This window comes from Tamandua tetradactyla, chromosome 10 (assembly GCF_023851605.1).
Source record: "Tamandua tetradactyla isolate mTamTet1 chromosome 10, mTamTet1.pri, whole genome shotgun sequence".
Lineage (NCBI taxonomy): Eukaryota > Metazoa > Chordata > Mammalia > Pilosa > Myrmecophagidae > Tamandua > Tamandua tetradactyla.
In genome coordinates this window covers 99,173,772-99,185,314 of record NC_135336.1, presented here as the reverse complement: position 1 = coordinate 99,185,314, position 11,543 = coordinate 99,173,772, and the positions used below count along the sequence as shown (strand labels likewise).

The 11,543-nt window shown below is 49.4% G+C and overlaps 1 protein-coding gene across 2 annotated transcripts in view; it reads left to right on the top strand.

Annotated features, from left to right (window-relative positions):
- Positions 1–662: 662 nt before the first annotated feature.
- PRDM15 (PR/SET domain 15) overlaps positions 663–11,543 on the top strand; it is an 88,024-nt gene continuing 77,143 nt past the window's right edge. Inside the window, exon 1 of one of the 2 annotated variants that reach the window (XM_077118960.1) lies at positions 663–740. The gene's annotated coding sequence lies outside the window, so the exon portion shown is untranslated. Of the gene's footprint in view, positions 745–11,543 lie in introns of both variants that reach the window. The other variant, XM_077118961.1, reaches the window with a different exon arrangement.

The following is an 11,543-nucleotide window of genomic DNA, read 5'->3' as shown; positions in this document are numbered from 1 at the left end:
GGGCATTTCCCAGACTTTCCACTCCCCAGCATCGCGCCGCGGTTCAGGACTGCGTCTCGGCGGCCGGCTGTGCCCGGAGTCGGGGCCCCGCTCCGCCGGGCCAGCGCCTGGCCTACCCCTCCCCACCTTCTTCTCCTCCGCCGCCCCGGGACGCAGGAGCCGCAGCCCCTCCAGCAGGCCCTGGGGTTCCAGCGGAGCAGCACCTCCTCCCAGCGGCAGCAGCCCTTACCAGCGCTCGCCGGGCTGAAAGGAAAACGCGAAAACTGGCAGCAACCCTCCCGCTACAGCCAGAAATGCATTACCGGGCAGGGACTCCTAGGCCTGTTCCGGAGAAACGTCCGACCCCCTCTCCCACCCGGGCCCCCGGAACAGCAAGCGAGGGTGGACGCGGCCATCCGAAAGCAGACGCGCGAGCTGCCCACGCGTGTCGGCGTCGCCAGCGCCACCAGAGCATGTGGGCCCGGGCCCGGCCATGGGGAAAGGGTGGCGCGTGGCGGCCCCGACGACCCTTCCGGCCCGAACCCGCGGCGGTGCCACGCCGCCCAGACCCGGTCCCAACGGCCCGCGCCCGCGGCCCCGCCAGCCTCGGCCCCTCCGCCCCCGTCCGCGCGCCCCCGGCCCCGGAGAACTACGACTCCCACAATGCCCCGCGGCCGGCTCGCGGCTTCCGGTGCTGCGCAGTTTCCGGAGCGGATCGCAACCCGGAGTCCGGATCCGAGCCCGCTCTGCACATTCCAAAGGCAGGTAAAGCCCCGGGCCCCGCGCCCGCCGGCCGCCCCGCGCGCCGCCCCGGCCCCGGCCCGCGCCCTCGGCCCGCGTCCCCGGCCTCGCGCGGCCCCGCGACCCGCCCGCCGCCGCCGCCGCCCCGGTCCAGCCGCCATGCCGCCTGTTCTTTGTTACAGTCGCCGGCTGCGGGGCCGTTGGCGATCGGAGTCAAAACCCGGCTGGATTTCCCGGAGCCGCTCCGGGATCGCCCTGCGCGTCGCCCGCCGCCGCCGCCGGCTCCCGGGTCTCGCCGCGGGCGCTCCGGGCCGGGCCAAGCCGGGCCCCCGACGCGCCCGGCCTGTCCCGCTGGCGCGGCCCAGCGCGGGGGTGCGGGGGTGTGGGGGCCGCGGGGCCCGGGCTCGCCCGTGGGTGCGGCGCAGGGAGGCTCCCGCCGGCCCCGGCCCCGCGCGGCCCCCTCCGCGGGCCCTCGGTCGCCCCTAGCCCCTCGTGATGTCATTCCTCCCCCCTCCCCCGTCCTCGGGCGCCGTCCCCGGGGCGCTCGGGGGGGGGGGGCGTCCCTGGGCCCCCGCCACCGCTTTCGAAACGCAGATCCCAGACCCCCTAATAAAACCCTTACGGTTTAGTTTTTTAAACCTGTCGGTCGCCGAGGAAAAATAGATCGGTGGACAGGTGGCATGTGCCCGCCTTCGGCGTGGGTGGCCGTGCGGGGAGGGGGCGCGCTCGGCAGCCCAGGTGAGGCCCGGCCCCGACCCGCGGGGAGCAGGTGGAGTGGGCTGGCCACGTGCGCCCCGGAAACGAGGCGGGTGTTTTAGGTGGGGGTCAGCTTTGAGAAGAGAGGTGAGAACCCACTCCGCGCCACTGACCTTCCTGACGTGTCTGCTTACTGCGCACTGACGTTCACTCAGATCTTGCTCTCCTGGGTAGGTGTTTGCCACCAGGGCTCAGAAGCTGCCACCAACCCCCACCCCTCCGGGTCTCCAAGGAGAGATGAAAACGGTAGAAGCCAGTGTGCTCATTCAGAACTGCCAGAGCACGTTTTTAAAAACCACATTTGCTTAAGTTACCATCCCCAAATCCAAGACTCCAGTTTGGGGAACCCAGCTTGGATCCTGAAGGTATTTTAAGGATGAGAAGTAAAGGAGCAACTGGTTTTAGGATAAGCCTTAAAAGGGAAAGGCAAGAGAAGTGTCCTTGGAGAGTCTACACTGGCTCTCAGCACTGTTTTTAAAAGCGGGGTGATTCTGCCATACAGGCCCCACCTCCATCACCATATTTTGTTTCAAGCCTGGACGTTTTCAGTTCTCCACATTTTCACTGCTCCACTCTGCTTCCCTGGGTTTCTTTTACATTGCTGCCTTATGGGGAATGATTAAGAAATAGTAGGACTATAGAACCACAGTTTCAATTTTGAAAGGGAAGAACACTTATTTTTTTCTTGTAACGAGTTTCTTTGTTTTTCTTTTCTGATATTTATGATTTATATTTTTGCAGAAAAGTTGCCAGCAGTGAATATAATAAGTTTGATTTTGGAAGCAGAAGGCACAGTTATTCTTCCAGAAGGCAAATAAATTCAAAAACATCGACCACAAATGCAAGGCTAATAGCTTTTCTTGGAATAATTATCTTTGCAAAGGAACTCAGTTCACTTAGGTTGCACCGCTCAGATGTGTTTCTCCTTGCCCTGTGCCCAAGGCTCCCACTCCACAGGCTGAAGGGCCCTGTCCTTCTGCGGTGGTTTCAGAGGATGAGGTCGTGAGCAGTGATCATGCTTCCTCAGCTTCCTTTTCTCATCTGAGAAGTGTGGACGATGCCTGTCCCATTCACCACAGGGGTTATGGGGCACGTAATCACTTATCCAGTCATTTGTTCAAGATGCACTGGTTGAACACCTCCCACCTGCCGGCGGTGTAGAGAGTCAGGAAAAGGCTCTGCCGGTAGGGGAAGGTAATAAATTCACTTAGGTCAGGTAGTGGTGAGAACCAGGAAGGAGAGCAGAGGGCAGAGGGAGGCTGTGGTGGGAAGGGATTAGAAAGGTCTTCCTGAAGAGGGGCCATTGAAGTGTTGCTGGGCATGGAGATCTGGAGTGAGTGTGCTCCAGGCTGTTGGATGGCAAGTGCAAAGGCCCTGCAGTGAGAACACTTTGTGTGTTCAAGGACGAGCAGGGCCAGTGTGGGTCCAGTGGAGAGTGCTCAGGAGAGAGGGAGACAGTACTGTGAGAGGCAGGGCTGTATTGAAGAGATCGAAGGGGACGCCACTGGGGAGCTTTGAGCAGGAATGGTTCAGGATTTATGTCCTTTGAAAGATGGCCCTGAGGCTGCCGTGTGGGCAGTTGTGTCCGGGCCTGGGATGATTCCACTCAGAGCAGCAGGCAGCAGGACCTGCTAAGAGCCCATCAGAGGATGTTTGCAGAGCTGGACAGGACCTGCTGTGGGCCTGGCTGGGAAATGAGTGCTGGGTGACAGAGAGCCACTCCTCCAGGTACAGAGTCCCTGCTCAGGGTCCAGGACCTCCCATTCCTTGGGAACCCTCTTCAAGCGGCTCTGCAAGAGAAAGGCTCCCCACCTTCTGTGGTCCAGAAGACCTGACCTGAGTCCTGGTGGGGGGCCTGGGGGTATGGCCACATCAGGGTCCCAGCAGATGTGTAGGTTTTGGGGGTGGCTTCACCATGCAGTGACAAACCCTTCGCTTTCAATAGTCGGGGGAGTCCGTGACACTGGACAGAGGCCTTCAGAGCCATGGGCCATGAGCCACCTTGATTTTTGTCATGTAGCTCACAGGCATGAGGTATCACACAATGCTGTGGTGGCACAGCTCCTTACTTTCCCACCTCCTTATCTGTGGGAACAAGGAGTCTCTGTACTTACATTTGTAAAGACATCCGAGTCATCTCAGGAAGCAAATGATACTTGAGCTAATGGGAAAAGAAGCCCCATCGGCTTCATTAAACATACCTATTGTGTTAGAGGATTATTAATCTTAATTCGTCCTGGGTTTCTGTTTTGATCAGTTGTGTTCCAGTTATTAACAATGATAATTCAGAGGGAAAGTTTCAACACAGTGTTATGGTCTTAGAAGGTTAAGAATAATTGAATTTATGTCCATATTTATATAGCAAAGAGGTGTAAGAGGGCAATCAGAGTGAGTCTAAGCATAGAGCCGGAAAGGAGAGGCTAAGTTCTACAACACTGGGGATGCAGCATAAACTTCCTGGTGGAGAAGAGCTTGTCCTGTGTTTTTTGAATAGTTGAAGACAGGATCTTGTCGCAGCAGTGTTTAGAGTCCTATAGGCAAGTTTAGAAGACTGACAGAGGTTTTATTTTAAACTGTCAATATTTACAGAACGTTGGAACTTATACGTCCCTTGCCTCTGTTTAAACTGGCGGTAAGCAGTTAAAGCTGCATCTGAAGTACGGGGACAGCATTATAAACTCTTGCAAAGCAGCCCAGGCCCATGTGGAGCTGCTGAGTTGGAGTCTGGGGGCGGGGGGGTGGTCTGGGATGCAGACAGGGAGGCCGAGTTACTTGGGCTTCCCACTGGGGTTGGGGGGCCCTGAATGTGAGGCCAAAACAGGAAGAGAAGAAAACCTGGAAGAGGGTGGGCCTCCAAGAGAGCAGGGAGAACAGGGAGGCAGCCTGCAGAGAGGCTGAGAGTTGATGGGCCAAAGACACGAGAAGGTGGAAGCTACTGCACACATGGAATGTGCTGGGGACAAAATCTCCGTTGGTGTTAATTCAGGAGAGGACGTGTGTGAGATGTGACCATTGTTGTTCTAGGAAGTTTGTAATAAAGGGAACAGAGGAATGGGACAGTGAAGCCCTAGGCTCCTAGGGAGAGGTGCCAACAAAGAAAACCAATTTATTTTGTACTAAGGGAGCTCTTTTTGAGGCTGGGGTGGATGACTGTGAGTATATTTGGTGCTCCAGAGAGAGATGCCTGATAAGGGAGGTGCAGGTAGCCTTGGGGCTCCCGGGACCTGCAGGTGAGCCATGGCTGGGGTGGACAGGGAATAGGCCACAAAAACTTCAGAGAGGAGGATTCTCACAGATAATGTAGGAGTTTGCAGATGGAGGGAGAGAAACAGAGGAAGGGAGTGTGCAGAGCAGGGATCTGGTCTTGGGCCGCCGTAGAGGCCTGGTAGCCCAGGGCAGTCCTGTGGCATCTGTGCTTCTGCCATCCTTGATGAAATACGAGATTTGGAAAGCGAACGCGGAGAGGGAATGATCAGAGAAATCATACAGGAAAATCTTTGGGTGTAGGGCTGGCGCATGTCCAGATTGAAAGGGGCCCTGAAAGTTCAGGCCACTGTGGCAAGGAAGAAAATTCCGGAAGCTCCTGAGGGTTGGGCATTCCATACGAAGGTTTGGGGCTAGCAAAGTGTCACGTGCTCAGCGGTGACTGGGAATGGCCAGCAGACAGGCCCGGAAGGCCAGGCAGAGCTCGGAGAGGGCCTTAGCCTCGGGGAGACATCTCACAGGACCCGCCTCCGACGTACTCCTACTGGAACCTGGAAGAGCTGCTTACCAAGGGTGGGACTAAGCCAAGAAAATGGAGGCCAGGCCTGGCAGCAGGGCTCCATGCCCAAGGGAAGTGGGGCTCCATGCCCGAGAGAAACGGGGCTCCACACCTGAGGAAAGCAGGTTCCTGTGCCCGAGAGAAAAGGCGCCTTGGAATCTATACAACAACAAAACCTACATGCAGAGGGCCAAACAACTCACAGAATCTACACAACACAGCAGAACCTACACACAGAGGGCAAATAACACAGTCTCTACACAAACAACACACAAAACCTACATGCAGAGGGCCAAACAACTCACAGAATCTACACAACACAGCAGAACCTACACACAGAGGGCAAATAACACAGTCTCTACACAAACAACACACAAAACCTACATGCAGAGGGCCAAATACACAGAATCTAAACAAACAACCCAACAAAACCTACACGCAGGCAGCTGAACAACACTACCAGATCTACACAAACAACAGCACAGAATTTACACAAACAACACAACAAAACCTATGTGCAGACAGCCAAACAAAAAAATCAACACACAAACACAACAAAATATACATACAGTCAAACAGTACACAAAACCTCATGCAGATAGCCAAACATGAAAAATCCATACGGAAAACACAACAAAACTTACATACTAACAGCCATACAACAAGACAGAATCTACACAACCAACATGACAAAACCTACCTGCAAACAACTCATAAAACCTACACACAGACAGCCAAACAATGATGAAATCTACACAAAGAACATAACAAAACCTACACACAACAAAACAACATGACAAAATCTACACAAAGAACAAACAAGATTCACCTACCAAGCACTAACAATGCGACAGACTATACACACAAGGACACAACAAAGTGCAAACAAGAAAACAAAGTCTACACACAAGCAGCAAAGTATAATCTACACATGCAAAAATTGCAAATAAACAGCAAGAGTAAAATTTACACAAACAACAAAGCACAATCTGTTCATGTAAACATTGCACGCAAACAGCAACAAAGAACAAACCTTATGCACACAACAAAATCTGTACACAAAGAGCAAAACAACTTAACATAATGTACACACGACAATATTGACCTGCGACAAAAAAACAAAGCATACAGTAGAAGCTGTTCAACTTGTAAAAGACTGTGCTGGAGACATTAATAGCAAACATTTGGCAGTGACTAATATTTTCAGTATATATTGATTTAACCAAAATTATATTGGGGGATGAGGGAAGAGAAAAGGTCTAGGAAAACTAACTCCTCATCTCCTATAAGAAGTAAAAATTGAACATCTAAGGTTGAGAACTTACAGGGTCTCATAGAAGCATGTCATGTCAAGATGTGAAAATAGACTTAGCAGAAAATTGGAAAGATCAGCATGTAGTCAACCTGGGGAAGGGATGGGAAATGAGAGAGGCAGGAGGGCCACTGTTCTAGTTTGCTGGCTGCTGGAATGCATGTACCAGAAACAGAATGGCTTTTCAAAAGGGGAATTTAGTAAGTTTCAAGTTTACACTTCTGAGGCCATGAAAATGTCCCATTTAAAGCTAGTCTATAAAAATATTCAAAGTAAGGTACCAACAAGAGGTTACTTATACTCAAGAAAGGCCGGTGAAGTTCAGAATTTCTCAACTGGAGAGGCACATGGTGAACATGGCGACGTCTGCTAGCTTTCTCTCCAGGCTTCTAGTTTCATGAAGCTCCCCAGGGGCATTCTCCTTCATCTCCAGAGGTCTCTGGCTGCTTGGGCTCTGGTGGTTCTCATGGCTCTGAAGCTTTTTCCAAAATGTTTCCTCTTTTAAAGCATTCCAGTAAACTTAACATCTCCGTCTAATGAAAGGTTAATACCCACAATGGGGCGTGTCACATCTCTGCAGAGAGCATCTGATCAAGGTTCCAATCCGCCATGCTGGATAGGGTTAAAAGAACCGGCTGCCTCCACAAGATGGATCAGGATGAAAACATGGCTTTTCTAGAGCATGTAACCCTTTCAAACTGGCACAGACCCATTCTGATTTTAAAAGGTACACATGTGCATCATTTTTATAGGCTAAAAATTATTTTAGCAATGAGAAGTGGAGGTGCCCTGAAAGGCAGGCTGATTTGGGCCAGGGGGCAGTTCTGCTGCTGTCATATCACACAGGAGCATGGAGGGCCCCTGGGCAGCGAGAGCCTGGGCCACCCATCCTGCAGGAGCGGCTGAGCCCATGGCAGGGGGAGAGAGAGAGAAGGTCAAAGGGTGGAGGAGAGGTCCTGGGGCACGGGAAATTACTTAATTTGGCCAGTGCGAAGCAGCATGTATAATGGGAAGTAAGATTAGAAAGAAAGAAAGTTAGAGGCAGTTTACAGAATTGTCAGTTTTGAAAAGTTGTTGCTGTATTTTACCATTTCTTTGTAATAGTAAATGATTGCTTGATTTTTCTTTTTTCTATAGTAAAGTAGTGATGGGTGAATAGACAGTCATGGAATGACAGCGTCTGAGAACCACTGTGCTATGACTTTGTAATGATAGAACTAGAATTTAAAAGCTGTGGTGGTGCAGGCCGGAAAAGAGACTCAGGAGTATAGTCCAAATCCCTCCTATTTTACAGATGAGAACATTGAGGCCCATGGAGTGGGAATGCAAGGGTTCTCATATCTAGTAAACAGCAGAGACAAGGCTCAGACCATGACTTCTAGTTCTCTTAGCGCAGAATCAGGCTCTCCCAACTCTTGAAGCACTATTACCTAAAGCCTGTACCCAAATAACAGTAGTTCTCTAGAATGCTAATAAATGTATGAAAAAGTGTTCCATGCCCAAATAAGGCTGGGAACTGCGAGACTCAACACGTCTCAACAGAGCTCTTCATTACAGGGCTTCCCAGAGCCTGTGGTGCGCCCGAATGTGCCAAGACTCCAGAATGGGAACCTGCAGTCCTTACAAATTGATTTGCCCAGAAAAATCGCCTCTCAGTCCATGCCCCGCCCCCCACCTGCATGCATCGTTTTTTAAGACTAGCATTTTATAACACATGTTTTTGAAAATAGTATTTGCTCTTTTGCTTTTTTTCCTTTGGTGATTTTTCCTTAATGTTTTTAATATTTTCGTAAGGACATGTGCTCAGTGGCAGAGATATCCCTCTCCCTTAAAAGCAGAATGTGTGAGCCTCTAGACCAAGGCCAGCCACTGAACACTTAAAATGTTGCCAGTCCCAGTTGAGATGTGCTGTGAGTGTAAAATGTGCGTGAAATTTCAAAGACTTAGTATGAGAAAGAAAGTATAAAATATTTCATTGATATTTTAGATTGCATGGTGAATGATAATATTTTGGATGTACTGCGTTAAATAAAATATGTTAATAAAATTACACAAGTGAATCTCAGCAAGATTTTTTCATAGACTCTTAGTTTGTCAGAGCTGCTGTAACGAGTACCACACCGTGCTGTTCGGAAGGCCCAGAGGTCCGAAATCAAGGTGTTGGCAAGGCCATCTGCCCCGGGGTCAGGAGCAGTCTGGAGATGTCCTCTGTCACATGGACGTGACGCCTCTCTCCCTCCACGTGTCGGCTCTCCTGGTTTCCACCGACTTCTGGTTTCGTCCTGCTTCTGACTGGCTGCCTCCGAATCTCCTCTCTCTGTGAGGCAGTGAGGCATGAAGTAAGGGACCCCCCCATTCAAGTTGGCCACATCTTATAACTAATAATAGCATCTTCAGAGGGTCCCCTTTACAGATGGGTTAACACCTACAGGAACATGTCTTTTGTGGGTACATGATTTAATAGACAAGATTGTTCTAAAATTTGTATGAAAAGGCAAAGAAACTAGAAGAGCTAAACCATTTTGAAAAGGAAAAATAAAGTGGGAGGAGTCACATTACCTGATTTTAGGACTGACTGTAAACTGCAGGTTCTGACCTGCAGCCAAAACCCAGGTCTTGGCTGGGCATGGGCTTAGTAGTTTGGAAGAGAGACCCGGAAATGACGTATCAAGTATGGCCAGCTGGCTTTTCTTTCCTTTTTTTTATTGTGAAATGTAACATCTATACAAAGAAAAGCAATAATTTTCAAAGTACACTTCAGCAAGTAGATACAGAACAGATTTCAGAATTTAGTATGGGTTACCGTTCCACCATTTCAGATTTTTATCTTCTCCGAAACACTGGGGCTAGAAGAAGAAATATCAATATAGTGACTCAGCAGTCATGCACATTTGTTAAACCCTGTTTTCTCTGTTATAACTCCTCCTTCTCCTTTGATCCTTCTCTCAATCTATAGGGAATTTTAGGTAATGCCGATTTCTGACTTTTTCCTCTTGAGGAGTTTTGACACTAAAGGGTAGGAGGATGTAATTAGTTAATAATCTGGGAGAGGCTAGCACCTCTGGGTTTCAGGATTTATCTGGTCTAGGACCTTATGGAAATTATAGGTTCCAGGAAAGCAAACTTAGTGCATGAAACTTTTATAGAGTCTCAGTTTAAGCCCTAAGTATTCTTAAGAATTAACAGGAACAGTGGTTGTTGGGGTTTAGGAACCATGGCCCTTTAGCACTGTCTCACTGAAGCTTGCATGAGATTCCCCTCCAGAATAGCCTCTCAGCCTTTGAGAGAGGTACAAAGGCAGTTCAGTGGAGGCAAGACAGGCTTTTCAACAAATGTACTGCCGCATTTGGACATCTGTAGGCAGAAAATTGAACCTCAGTCTGTACCTCACACTTTATGTAGTGAACTCCAGTTGGCTTAAATGTGAATGTAAAACTCTAAGACTTTTAGAAGAAACATGGAGAAATCTATGGGGCCTGTGGCCCATTGAAGAGTCCTTAGACTTGACAACCAAAGCATGTTCCGAAAAAGGAAAATTTGATAAATTGGACTTTGAAATTAAAAACCTTTAGTCTGTGAAAAAGACAAGCTATAAACTGGGAGAAAGTATTTGCAAACCACTTGTGATGGTTGGGTTATGGTGTCAACTTGACCAAGTGATGATGCCCAGTTGTCCGGTCAAACAAGCACTGGCCTGCCGGTTGCTGCAAGGATATTTAATGGCTGCTGTGTTAAATCATCAGTCAGTTGATTGCATCTGTGGCCGATCACATCTTGATCAATTAAGGCATGCCTCCAACCAATGAGATAATCCCATCAGTGAAGACTTATAAGGTTGAAGAGAGACTTTTTCACTGCTTCTTCAACCAGCGAGCCTCTCCTGTGGAATTTGTCCTGACACTTCATCGGAGCCATCAGCTTCGCAGCCTGCCCTATGGATTTTAGACTCTTCCATTCCCATGGTTGCATGAGACACCTTTATAATTCTCATATTTACAGTTATCTCCTGTTGGTTCTGTTTCTCTAGAGAACCCTGACTAAGACACCACATATTTGATATAGAATCTAAAATACATAAAGAACCTTCAAAACTTGGTGCTAGAACCTTCCATCCAAACAACAAAAAGCAATCCAATTAGAAAATGAGTGATAGGTGTGGAGACATTTTACCACTAGGGATATGCGAATTAAGCCACAATGAGATGTCAGTGCACACCTACTAGAACATCTAAATAAAAAATAGTGACGACACCAAATACCAGCGAGGATGAGAAGAAGCAAGCTCTCTGGCGCACTGCAGCCTTTCTGGAAAACTGTGGTAGTTTGTTAAAAAGCTAAACATCCACTTACTAAACGACCAATAATCATACTCTTGAACATTTATCACAGAGAAATGAAACTTATGTCCACAAAAACACCTGTGCGCTGGTGTTCATAGAGGCTTAATTCATGATAGCCCAAACTGGGAGAAATCCTATTGTTCCTCGGTGGGTGGGTAGTTAAACTGTCCACATCCCATGGAATACTCACGTGGATGCCGTTTTAAATAAAACAGCCCTTTTGCACACCTGAAGATGGTGAACACCCACAAGTACCTTGATGTGAGAGTGACTTTATTTTATTTGCACCAATGAAATGTTCAGTTTCCAGAAAAGCTCCAGTTTCTTCTAACGATGCTACTGGTCTGCAGGTCTCTTTGCTGACACGAGTTTTCTCTTTGAACTCTCTTTCAAGTACAGGTAGCTGGAAGGCCTTCAGCGGGCTGAATGTCAGAGAAAGGGAAGGCGGGAGCCTGCAGAGGCGACAAGGGGCAGCATGGGGGCCCCGCTGGGAGGCTGCCTGGGGGAGACGGTGCTTGGGCCTGGCTGCGGGGGGCGAGGGGGTGTGACTGCAGCACTGAAATCACACAGCAGGTTCTCCATAAACACTGAAAACACAGCGTAAACATCCTCGCTTGCATTTTACATGTGACACTTAACATTCCTTTGCCAG